Source organism: Sus scrofa, chromosome 9, assembly GCF_054392235.1.
Source record: "Sus scrofa isolate SSC_HxYL_T2T_F1_AM1 chromosome 9, Sscrofa_HxYL_maternal_Yorkshire_Landrace_v2.0, whole genome shotgun sequence".
NCBI lineage: Eukaryota > Metazoa > Chordata > Mammalia > Artiodactyla > Suidae > Sus > Sus scrofa.
In genome coordinates this window covers 16,150,323-16,161,294 of record NC_139391.1, presented here as the reverse complement: position 1 = coordinate 16,161,294, position 10,972 = coordinate 16,150,323, and the positions used below count along the sequence as shown (strand labels likewise).

Here is a 10,972-nt window from a genome sequence, read left to right as displayed (position 1 = left end):
AGGTTCTAATGATGGACTGGTCTTTCTAATGACCAGCTTCCATCCAGGAGTTCACTGAGAGTCATCACCTCTTAGACGATGCTCCTAGCATCCAGGAAGTTCCAAGAGATGCAGGATCTTTGTGTCAGACACTCCTACCATTCAGGAAATTAGAAGGATTTTAGGGACTCTGTCAGGAACTGGGATTATTAGTACCAGGGGCAGAGGCAGAGGCAGATACACACACACCTATAGGTGAGTTATATACATATATGTGTTTTGTGTGTTTATGTGTGTGTGTATATATATATAATTTCAGAACATAGTATTCAAGAAACTTATAAAAACTGAATTAGAAAGTAATATTAAAATGTGTAATTTTTTTTTCTTGTCTTTTTGTCCTTTCTAGGGCCGCACCCACGGCATATGGAGGTTCCCAGGCTAGGGGTCTAATCAGAGCTGTTGCCACCGACCTTCGCCACAGCAACACAGGATAGAGCCGTGTCTGTGACCTACATCACAGCTCACGGCAACGCCGGATCTTTAACCTGCTGAGTGAGGCCAAGGATTGAGCTCGCAACTCATGGTTTCTAGTTGGATCTGTTAACGACTGTACTACGATGGGAACTCCAAAATCTATAAGATGTTTAAATCCATTTTTAAATTCACCCTAAAATGGATTCCTCGTATGTATTTCTTGTACTTCTGTGTGTTTTTTGACTTTAGTAGGACATTAAAATAAGTTATTCTGCCAAACAAGAGTGTGACAGAATACTAAACACAACATAGAGAAAGCAAATTTCCTTTTATTTATAATGGCCCACTGCTTACAGTCTCAGATTCAGCCTCTTTCAATTTCAAGACACTCAACATGGCTTACCAACAGACAAAGAAAGCTTTGCATAATTTCTTCAATTACTCTGGCTACCTACTGCTTGATATTATACATAACTGACAATGACACAAGGTATTGATTTTTTTAGGCTGTAATTTTTAAAGAAGTTTTTGGAAGAAAAATACATTAACTAATCAACCATCCATTCAACTTTTAACATTACAGAACTGAGGAAAAACCCAGGAGTTAAAAAAAAAAAAAGTAAAATCCCCAGGGACTATAATTCCAGTTAAAGATCTATTTCATATCTCTTAAATGTTTGTCAGTGGGAATTTCTCTAACAGTTCAGACTTTGAGACCAGAAACTCTGATACAGATTACAAAAAAAAAAAAAAAAAAAAGAAGAAGACCTGGCAAAAACAATAATTAAGCCCATATAGTGGAATGCTAACATAAACAAGAGAATAACAGTAGTAAATTATATTCGGATATTATTTTACATACAATGCATATATACATATATAAAATAAGAGCTTCATTTTAAAAATCAGGAAATTAAAACTTAGTGGGACTAAAAGGAAGACAAAGTCCACATTCAACGACAAAACCTCTGTCAGCGAACTGGCAGGGCTGAAAACCCAGGGCTGGGATTCTCTATAGAGACCTAATTTAGGATTCTGAGTCTGTCACTTGTAATTATTTGACTTAATTCAATTTCCTTAACCTTTCCATATTCAAATACCATGTAATTCTCATGTAAAATGGGGAATGTATAATTTAGCTTGTAGTTTTCTGTCGTGTTCATTATTATTGTTATCACTGTTTAGTATAGTTTTACTTAAAAGTGTAGCTATATATTCTCTGTATATGCAATTAAAAGGGATGAATACAGAGAATAAGTCTAAAAGTACAAACTCTGGCCATCACAAGAAAGACCTATCAGAGTCACTGTTAACAGAGAGTTGGACTAAGCAGGTGTGAGAAATAGCTGTTTATAAATTAGATTTCCTGTTTCCCTGAAAGATAAATCTTTTGCATCCCTAACTAATTAAAACACGGGAGTAATAAAGCAAAATGAAGAAAGTAAATCAAAGCAACACAATCTGTGACCCAGATTTGAGGAGGAAGGATAGAGATGGCTTTGGCTTAGGAAGAAGAGAAGGAGCATTGTTCAAGAAAAGGAAGAAAGAACATTTTTTGTAAGCCAGATTTTTTGTCAGATTTTTTTTTTTTTATTGTAGTTGACTTGCAGTGTTGTCTCAATTTCTGCTGTACAGCATAGGGCCCAGATTTTCCCTTCGGTTATCAAGTCTTGTTCAACCTTAAGCTAGTGACAGGGTCCCTTGATATAGAAGGTATATGGAAGAAGAATGGAGTGAAGAAAGCTTGTTACTGGGGCAGATTTCACATGACAGGTGATGTGGTAGAAGAGTCTTTTTGAAATGGTTTGACTTGGTGTGAATAGCTTAATTCCATGAATTGGTGAGGTAATTGCTAAGGTTAATTACCAGAGTGCCAGGTAGAAATATTCAACATATTGTGAGAATACAATAACATATTTAAATTACCTGACTCATGATGAGAATTCCTTAAATAATGTTGCTTTAATTATACTTTTCTTCTAAGTCTATGCTCCTTCTCATACACTGTTTTCTGCTGGCATAAACCTTGTACCTGGAAGTCAACTGGACATACCTTTTCACCAATTCCCTACAGGTCAGTCAATAGATATACAGATACCCTAATAGTGCTTAGTGTTAGATATAAGAAGGTAGAAAAAAATACTGAGATTAAGTCACAAAGAGTCTCCATAGTCATTTTTATAGAGTGCAGATTTGATTGCGGCTGGATTGTTGTCAAGAGAATCTCATACGGAGTTCCCTGGTGGCTCAGCAGGTTAAGAATCCAGAGCTGTCACTGCTATGATGCGGGTTCAATCCCTGGCCTGGGAACTTCATCATGCAACAGGTGAGGCCAAAAACAGAGAAGAATCTCGTAGGTCCATTCCTGAACCCAAAAGAGGTCTCACACTCCTCTGGCAATCTACTTAATATTGCTGGCCTCCATATTCTCATTTTAAAAGAATAAGAAATAATGCTCTTAGAATCAAAGAGAATTGAGGCTTCAAAAAGAAAAATCTTTAGCCCATTAATCAGTGCTCATAATTGTTTGCTTATGTTGAAGATTAGGCCCAGCAACTATATAAAACCAGTCAATACAAGAATCACCTTAAAAAACACATTTGAGATAGTGTGTGTTTGTAAATTAAGTAGAAGCAAAAAGAAATAAATGGCTTTTGCATCTTTCTGTACCGATTCCTTGGAAAGAGAGTAGTGTGAATGCAAGTCTTGAAAACAGATGTGTGATTTTCATGGGTACATCTTTGGAACTTTGGAGAGGATTTATTTATTGAGTGCTTATTATTGATTGATTATCTGCCTTTTCCATTCAAAAAGAGTTTTACAAATGGCCAGGAACTCAAAAGGCAACTTTCTGTTTGAAAATATTTTCAATCCCCTTTCATGTTATACTATTCTGTCAAAGTTAAACAAATACCAAATGCACAAATTACATATGAACAGCTCAATGACGTTTCATAAAGGGAAATTCTCCATATAACAAGCACCCAAATAAAGAAGCAGAAAATCCCCAGCAACCCAGAAGCCATACCTTCTTTTAGTTATTTACCCCGTCCCATTTCACAGGTTGTTTGTCTGTTAGCATTGAGTTTGTAATTTTTATACAAAAATGAAGAACACCTTCTTCGTCAGATATTGTCTTTATTTTTCTCTCATTATAAATTTCCTGATGTGCATATCATCTGCAGCTGTCAGATGATAGAATCAGGAACGAATGCCTGGAGGCTGTTAAGGCTTAGTTGATTTCTTAAACATGAAGCCAAAACAAAAAGGGAAAGGTGGGTGGGTGGAGGACAGAAAGAGACCTGCTGGATGTTGAGGGTGGTGACGGTAGTGGTAAGGGGGATCAGAAGAGGCAAGCAGAGAGGAATGGACAGAAAATAAGAAACTTGGGGCACCAGAGATGTTGGGGCTAAATGAGGTACGGGGCCAGCCACCGTGACGGGTCTCACCTTACTTGGACAGCTGACTTCCCGCACTTCCTGATCTTTGATGAGACAAGAAATTCCCACTTATTGAGCCACTACTCTGAACAAGAGATGGTCTTTTGCCTCCAGTAGCCCATGGTCCAGTGAGGGTAGCTGGTGCCAAGAGAGGTGATGATTTTAGTGCAGTGTGGAAGGAATGATCTCTAATAGAGGCCTGGACTGAATGTAAAGAGGAAGGAGGGTTTAGGCGGCAACAGACACAGAAAGGGATAGATCTGGTTAGCTGCTGTAAGGGATAAGAATATATTTAGAATTAAGGACCATTTAATTTAAAAGTGCAGCTCAAGGGTTCATTGGAAATAGACTACTTAGTGTACATGCACCTCAGTACAAGAATCACAAAACAGAGATGCTGTCAGGAGAACGTGGCTTCACATGTTACTGAATACCCTCCTAACACAATACAAATTTAGACAAATGTCCTGATGGTGTTGCCTGGTCTGTAAGTTCAGTTAAGAAACTGGAGGGTGTTATAGCAGAAATCCAAAGCCAGTTGGGAAAGGTATTATAACCAGTTTCACCGAAATCCCTAGGACCCTGATATATGACTGTAATTTTCTTTTGCCAGGCTGGTAATGGATCTGTATTTGTGTAATCTAAATGGGGACGTATTCCGGAGGCTTCCTGGCTATCATTTCGGTGAGCTTCGTCAAATGGAGAATCAGAGTTCATTTATGCAGGTGCTCAGAGGAAGGCCCCGGGGTTAGGCAGAGGAATGGGTTTATTTAGCAAAGCTTCCCCATCGCACCCCTCCCATGTCCTGATAACGTCTGAGCTGATAGCCTGATACTGTGAAACCGCTACATCCTTCTGGAATTGAGAGACCTAATTCCTCTGATTAAAAGAATTCAAAGACTTTCCCACTGCTCTTGGGATCAAAATGAAATGCCTTATCTTGAATTACAAATTTCTTCCTGATCTAGTCCCTCCTTATCACTTCGGCTCACCTAAAACCAATTTTCTCTTCATCAGTATGCTCTAATCACAGTAAACCATGTTTACTTCCCCACACTAAGCCTTCTGCTCCTGTCTCTTTGTGGTTTTTGTTCTCTGCTTGCCATCCCCACCTCTGCCCTCTTCACTCTGAACATCACTGCTCTTCCGTTCAAGCCTCACCTTAGGTATCAGCTCCACTGAAAAACTGATATAAAATCTTGGGAGGGGTTGAGGTGTCTCTCCAATGCGTCCACCGCACTGTCTTATGAATTATTTTATACCAGTTATTTGAGTGGAATTGAGAATGCTTTTGTACATGACTTCTCAAGTCTATCAACTACCTGAAACCAGAAAACTTAAATCTTCTAACCAACGAATCTCTAACTTCTAGAACAGGAGCGGCTTAGAATAGATGCTCAATAAATATGAAAATATTTGAAGAGACGAAAGAACAAACCAAAGAATATAATCAAGAAATTCTAATTTTAGCAACTGGCTTTCCCTAGCTATTGTGGTTACTCCACCCACTTCCTACCAAAGGACTCATTCTCTTTGTAAACCGATGATTAATTCTCACAGGTAGGCATTGCTCATTTATAGACTAGATGTGTTCCTGTTCAGGTTTATTTTAATAACTTGTGTTTTGCTTTGATTTTTTGTATTTGGATTCAAGATTCTCCTAGATCTATGGTGACCACCTTCATTTCAGGTTGTCTGAAATCACTGAACCTTTTTTATAGTTTAGTTAAAATGTTACTATTATCACCCAGCCATTTCCCTAAACTTTATAGTCAGTAATGAATCCTTGCATGCATAAGGAAAATACATTTTTACAGGAGGCACAGGATGAGAAAGTAAGCAATACTTGCAAATTTCAAATAATTTCTCACTGTATTTTGTAGTTTATAAATCTGCCATTTAATATATCTGCTTTTATCAATGTGAAGCTAAACTAAATGATTTGCAAGTGTATTTGCCACTGTGTATATTTAGGTCTGAAACTTATTTCTATTTAAAGTTAAAATGGAAAACTTGGGGAAAAATCATTATGTATTTCACACTGTGGGAGTGGTAAAATAAATAATGACTCTTTTTCTTTTCTTTTTGTCATTTTGTTACATTTCTCTATAATGGGTGCCATTTTTTTTCTTTGAAAATAAATAAAAGAAATAAAAAGCTTTGGATGTCATTACAGACAACTCAAGCTTCACTGGGTCTGTGTGTGAGCCTTCTCCGCCCTCGGGAGACTACTTTTTAGCATGAGCTGCTGAGAAATCAATTGAATAGGGACTGTGACATTCACACTGTCTGTCTCCTCTGTCCTGCTCTTGAAACTTAAAAAGAAAGTCATTTATTCTCTTGTGACTCTTCTGCCAGTACATGATGAAGGCTTCGCAAAGTGTCATTTAAGTGGGACATTCATCACTTATAGCCTGGTTCCCTCACTTGCCAAAGACGCTCACACTTCAGTACCTGGGATGTAAACAAAGATAATGCATTTGATTTTCATATTGATCTTGTCTGTCTTCTAGCCTGGCTCCCTCCACAGGGGCTCATTCCAGACCAAATGCTCTTCCAGTGACCTCACCCACCACAGCCCAGGACCTCTGCTTTTGCAGCTCATTTTCCATGGATGCGAGTGTATCCAATCATGCTTTTCTCCCTTTCCTCCTCTCCTTTTTTTTAATCTTAGACAATAAAGTGAGTGATGCTGACTCCTTAATTTGGATGCCATCTTATGGTTCATAAAGAGCCTTTATGAAAGATTAAGAACATTTAGTGGGAGTTCCCGTTGTGGTGCACTGGTTAACGAATCCGACTAGGAACCATGAGGTTGCAGGTTTGGTCCCTGTCCTTGCTCAGTGGGTTAACGATCCGGCGTTGCTGTGAGCTGCGGTGTAGGCTGCGGATGCGGCTCAGATCCCGCGTTGCTGTGGCTCTGGCGTAGGCCGGTGGCTACAGCTCCGATTCGACCCCTAGCCTGGGAACCTCCATATGCCGCGGGAGCGGCCCAAGAAATAGCAAAAAGACAAAAACAAACAAACAAAAAGGAACATTTAATGGGTAGAGTAGTACTATACAAACACCTCAGACTTTGGAACCTAAAGCTTTGGGAATTTACAGGCTGTTTCTACCATTTATCTATTTCATATTTAGGAAAGGGTATTCGAATTTTTATACCGTTACTTGTAAAATGGGGATAACTATGTTATATTCTTGTTGTAAACACAAATTTCTTTGTTAGTTGGTTTGCTTATTTATTTATTTAGAAAGTAATTCTTTGGTTCCAGAACCTCTTCCAGGCACTGGAAATATAGCACTTTATGAGACAAATGGAGTCTTTGTATAACTTTCATTCTAATTTATGAATGAGACAAAGTAATTAAAAATTTCTCATAGGATTAGATAAATGATGTGTATGTCAATAACTGGCACATAGTAGCTTTCAATAAATACTACATTCCCTTTTATTTCTATTACTAATACAGGTATTAAGATTTTAATCAGTTTCTTTTTCTGTTTATAAAAGGAATGTGATGGCTTTGTGATGTGCCTACTTCACTGTTCTGAACCACAGTCCCCCAAATTCCTTCCCTAGCATGTTTCCACTTAAAGTTGGCTACACAGATATTCTTTTTAGAGAGCTAGATGGAGGAAGGGAGGCAACAGCTGTTTTGTAGCAAACACACATACCTTTTCCTGTTATTCAATCAAACACTAATTCAGATACTGCTGTGAAGTGATATGCTGATTTGATTAATGCCCTTAATCAATACACTTTGAGTTAATCAAAAGGGAGACATTTGGGGGCGGATCTGATCTAATCAGGTGGGAACCCTTTATAAGTTTGCATAGGCTCTCTGCAGGCTGATGTACCCCGAAGAGCTAGACCTGCCATCACTCTCTCTTTCCCTGTCCTGGATCTTCTTTGCTGCCTGCTTATCTGTGAATAACAAGCTTCGGCTCATGCCTGTGGCGTTACAGGCTGCTCCTGAGCTTCCCTTCCTGCTACCTCTCCTCAAGACTTCAGGCTTTAAGTATAGGACTAAATATGCTGAATACAATTGGCTTATGCGGTTAAACTCTATCTGATATACTAATATAGGCTCAAACATTCGTTAAAATTCTAAATGGTAGATAGAAATTATTTTAATATTTATTGCATCTGTTTTCACAAAAAATGTAACATGCATTTCCCTGTAACATTACAAACTCTCTGGAAACAATATTATGTACTATATAACAGTTATTCTGTGAATGTATTTAGGATGATTATTCCGTTTCACTGATGTAAATAACATTAATGTCCTTATGCATAAAGCTTACTTTGTATTTTATATTATTATTTAAGAACAGAGCCCCAGAGGTGGAATTGTTAAGTTTAATGGCATGTACATTTTGTTGCTATCAGTAACTAACAGTTTTTGCAATGACTGTAATCTTTGTATTCCCACCAATATAGCATAAGTGTCAACTGAGATATTGCCAAAAATAATTACCCATTCATCCAAGTTAGCAGTCCTCTTCAAACTGTCAAAACCTGCACATACCATGGAGTGGAGTTTTGCTACAAATTTCATTCCAGTCTTTACTATAAAATTTGTGAAAGTCTTATCAAAGTTTATGGAAGGATATTCTCCCTGCCTCAGTGCTGGTTGCTGTCCATTATTCGTCATTGTATTGTCTTTTTTTGAGTGCCACAGAGTTCTTTCTCTATTTTGTACTGCTTTGTCGTTCGTAAGAGAAAATTATTTTGAGTGCTCTTGCTATAATTGCTCAAAATTCATACAAGACAGCGTCTTTCTCAGTTAGTTATATAGTACTCTTATGACTAATTTGCTACCTAAAAATGTCCTGCTCCTCCATTGAGCCCTTAGAAAGATATTACTACTCCTTTCTTCTTCTCCCTTGCCTCATGTAACAAACATTTGTTGGGCACTTAAGGAAGCACGCCTGTCTTTATTTTCAAGGTGATTAAAATGTAACCAAGGAGGCAAATAGTATAAAAGTAAATGAACAAATATAATTAAAATTTTTAAAGTACACTAATGGAAAGAATCATGTATAATCATAGAGAATTATGAGTGCTTGTGTATTTAAAAGGGTAGATATCACTTTCCACCCTTTCTGCCTAGGGAGACCAGACAGAGTTCTCTGTGGAGGTAACATTTAACAAAAGACCTGAGGACTAAGAGAGGTTAGTTATGTATGAAATATACCGAAAGAGGAAATGTTCCTGTCAGAAAAAACTATGAGGTTCTACAATTGTCTGTTTGAAGGACTGAGAGTGGGTTAGAGTGAAACTCTGTGGTCTAAGAAAAGAGAGATGCGGAGGGAGGCTAGAGAGATCATGAGAGATGGAGCACAAGGAAACCTGAGGACAAAGTATGAGTCTGGGTTTTTTTTTTTTTTTTTTTTTAATTTGTTTTTGAGCACAATAGGAAACCAGAGAAGGGAGTTTTAGCAAGTGAATAACAGGATCAGATTTTTGTTAAAATATTAATTTTAAAAATTTGTTATTTATTGAAGTGTATATTTGCTAAGCACTGTGTATGTATTATTTAATCTTCAAAATTATCCCCAAAGTGGTATTATTTTCAATAATATTATCACCTAATTTTATACATGGCTAATTGGAGGTTAAGGTAGCTAAGTCATTCACTTAAAGTCACAGAGCTACTAAGGGACAGAGCCATGATTTAAGCTACTGCTTTTCTTATAATCCCAAACTCTCCAGTTTTCTGAAATCAATTACATAAATCTGTTAAATGAATGATACTAATTTTATCTATTTTTGTCCCTAGCTCCTTCCATCTCTTTCTGCATTTTCTCTTTTCTCACACTCACCCAGGTTTTTCATCCTTTGTAACTGTGTCTTAGTTGTAATGTCTAGCTTTTAAGTGATTTACGTGGCAATTCTAACACTGCTTTAAACCTAAGAAAGAGAAACATGAATCTTCATCTAAAGCTCTTGTTAGGGCTTTCTGTTTAGTTAGAAAACTCTGCATTTGGATATTTACCTAAAAACACTTTGCAAGCTGAGAATACGGCTCAGAGACATGAAAAGAGCAGAGTCTGCCTGTCACCTTTCAAGAGCCATTCCATGAGACTGAGGACAGTTGCTCTTAGCCCAGTTGGTAGCAATGAAAGCAAAAAACCTATTTCCCTAAGAATCTCATTTTAATCTGCCTTGACTTCCCATACCAATTACCTCTATCTTTAGGGCTCGGCATTTCTATGTAATTATCAGCAGGCTGTAATACAAATGACTGAGCAAAGGCACTCTAGTATGTGTATTAAGTTTTTGAAGTAAGCCTTTTATGAGATGCACACCAAGATTTTCTGAGTTGGACAGCCTCTGCTTCATATCCAGAATAAAATGTTCATGAAACCTCTTGGCATGAATTTGCTACATTTGTTTTATAACATTTCAATACTGAAGATATTTTAAAAAATTATGTTTTATAGTTGGACATAAAGAAACAATTCTCTTGTTCTGTTCCTTTTACATTACGTTAGATTTTTTGTTGCTGTTGTTATTAACAACCACTCAACAACAACAAAGTTACTAAATTGAACACTGTGATAGGAACTAGGAAGTTTTTTGAAATCTAAGAGAAGTGTCTCATCCGCCAGAGCTAAGAGTAAGGGAACAAAAGCCAATCATGGAGTTTCCATCGTGGTGCAGCAGAAATGAATCAATCCCTGGACTTGCTCAGTGGGTTAAGGATCCAGTGTTGCCATGCAGCGTGGTGTAGGCTGCAGACACGGCTTGGATCTGGCATTGTTGTGGCTCTGGTATAGGCAGGCAACAACAGCTCCGATTAGACCCCTAGCCTAGGAACCTCTAAATGCCGCAGGTGCAGCCCTAAAAAAAAGACAAAAGACAAAAGACAAAAAAAAAAAAAAAAAAAAAAAAAAAAGCCAATCACTGTAGTGACACTTTAAGGAAGTTTCTGTGAGGCACTGTGAGCCTCAGAGGAAGGAGTAAAGACTTTATCAAGATTTTGAGATTTGACCTGAGTTGAAGATGGAGTTTTCAAACTGAAGAGATGATAAGGAAAGTCAAGATAAAAGGAACAGCTTGAGCCATG

At 37.6% G+C, this 10,972-nt stretch overlaps 1 long non-coding RNA gene across 1 annotated transcript in view; it reads right to left on the bottom strand.

Moving 5' to 3' along the window:
• Nucleotides 1-3,332: 3,332 nt before the first annotated feature.
• The window catches only part of LOC110262274 (uncharacterized), a 29,811-nt gene continuing 22,171 nt past the window's right edge, over nt 3,333-10,972 (bottom strand). Inside the window, exon 3 of the long non-coding RNA XR_002347102.2 lies at nt 3,333-6,350. This is a non-coding gene — a long non-coding RNA (uncharacterized LOC110262274). The remainder of the gene's footprint in view (nt 6,351-10,972) is intronic.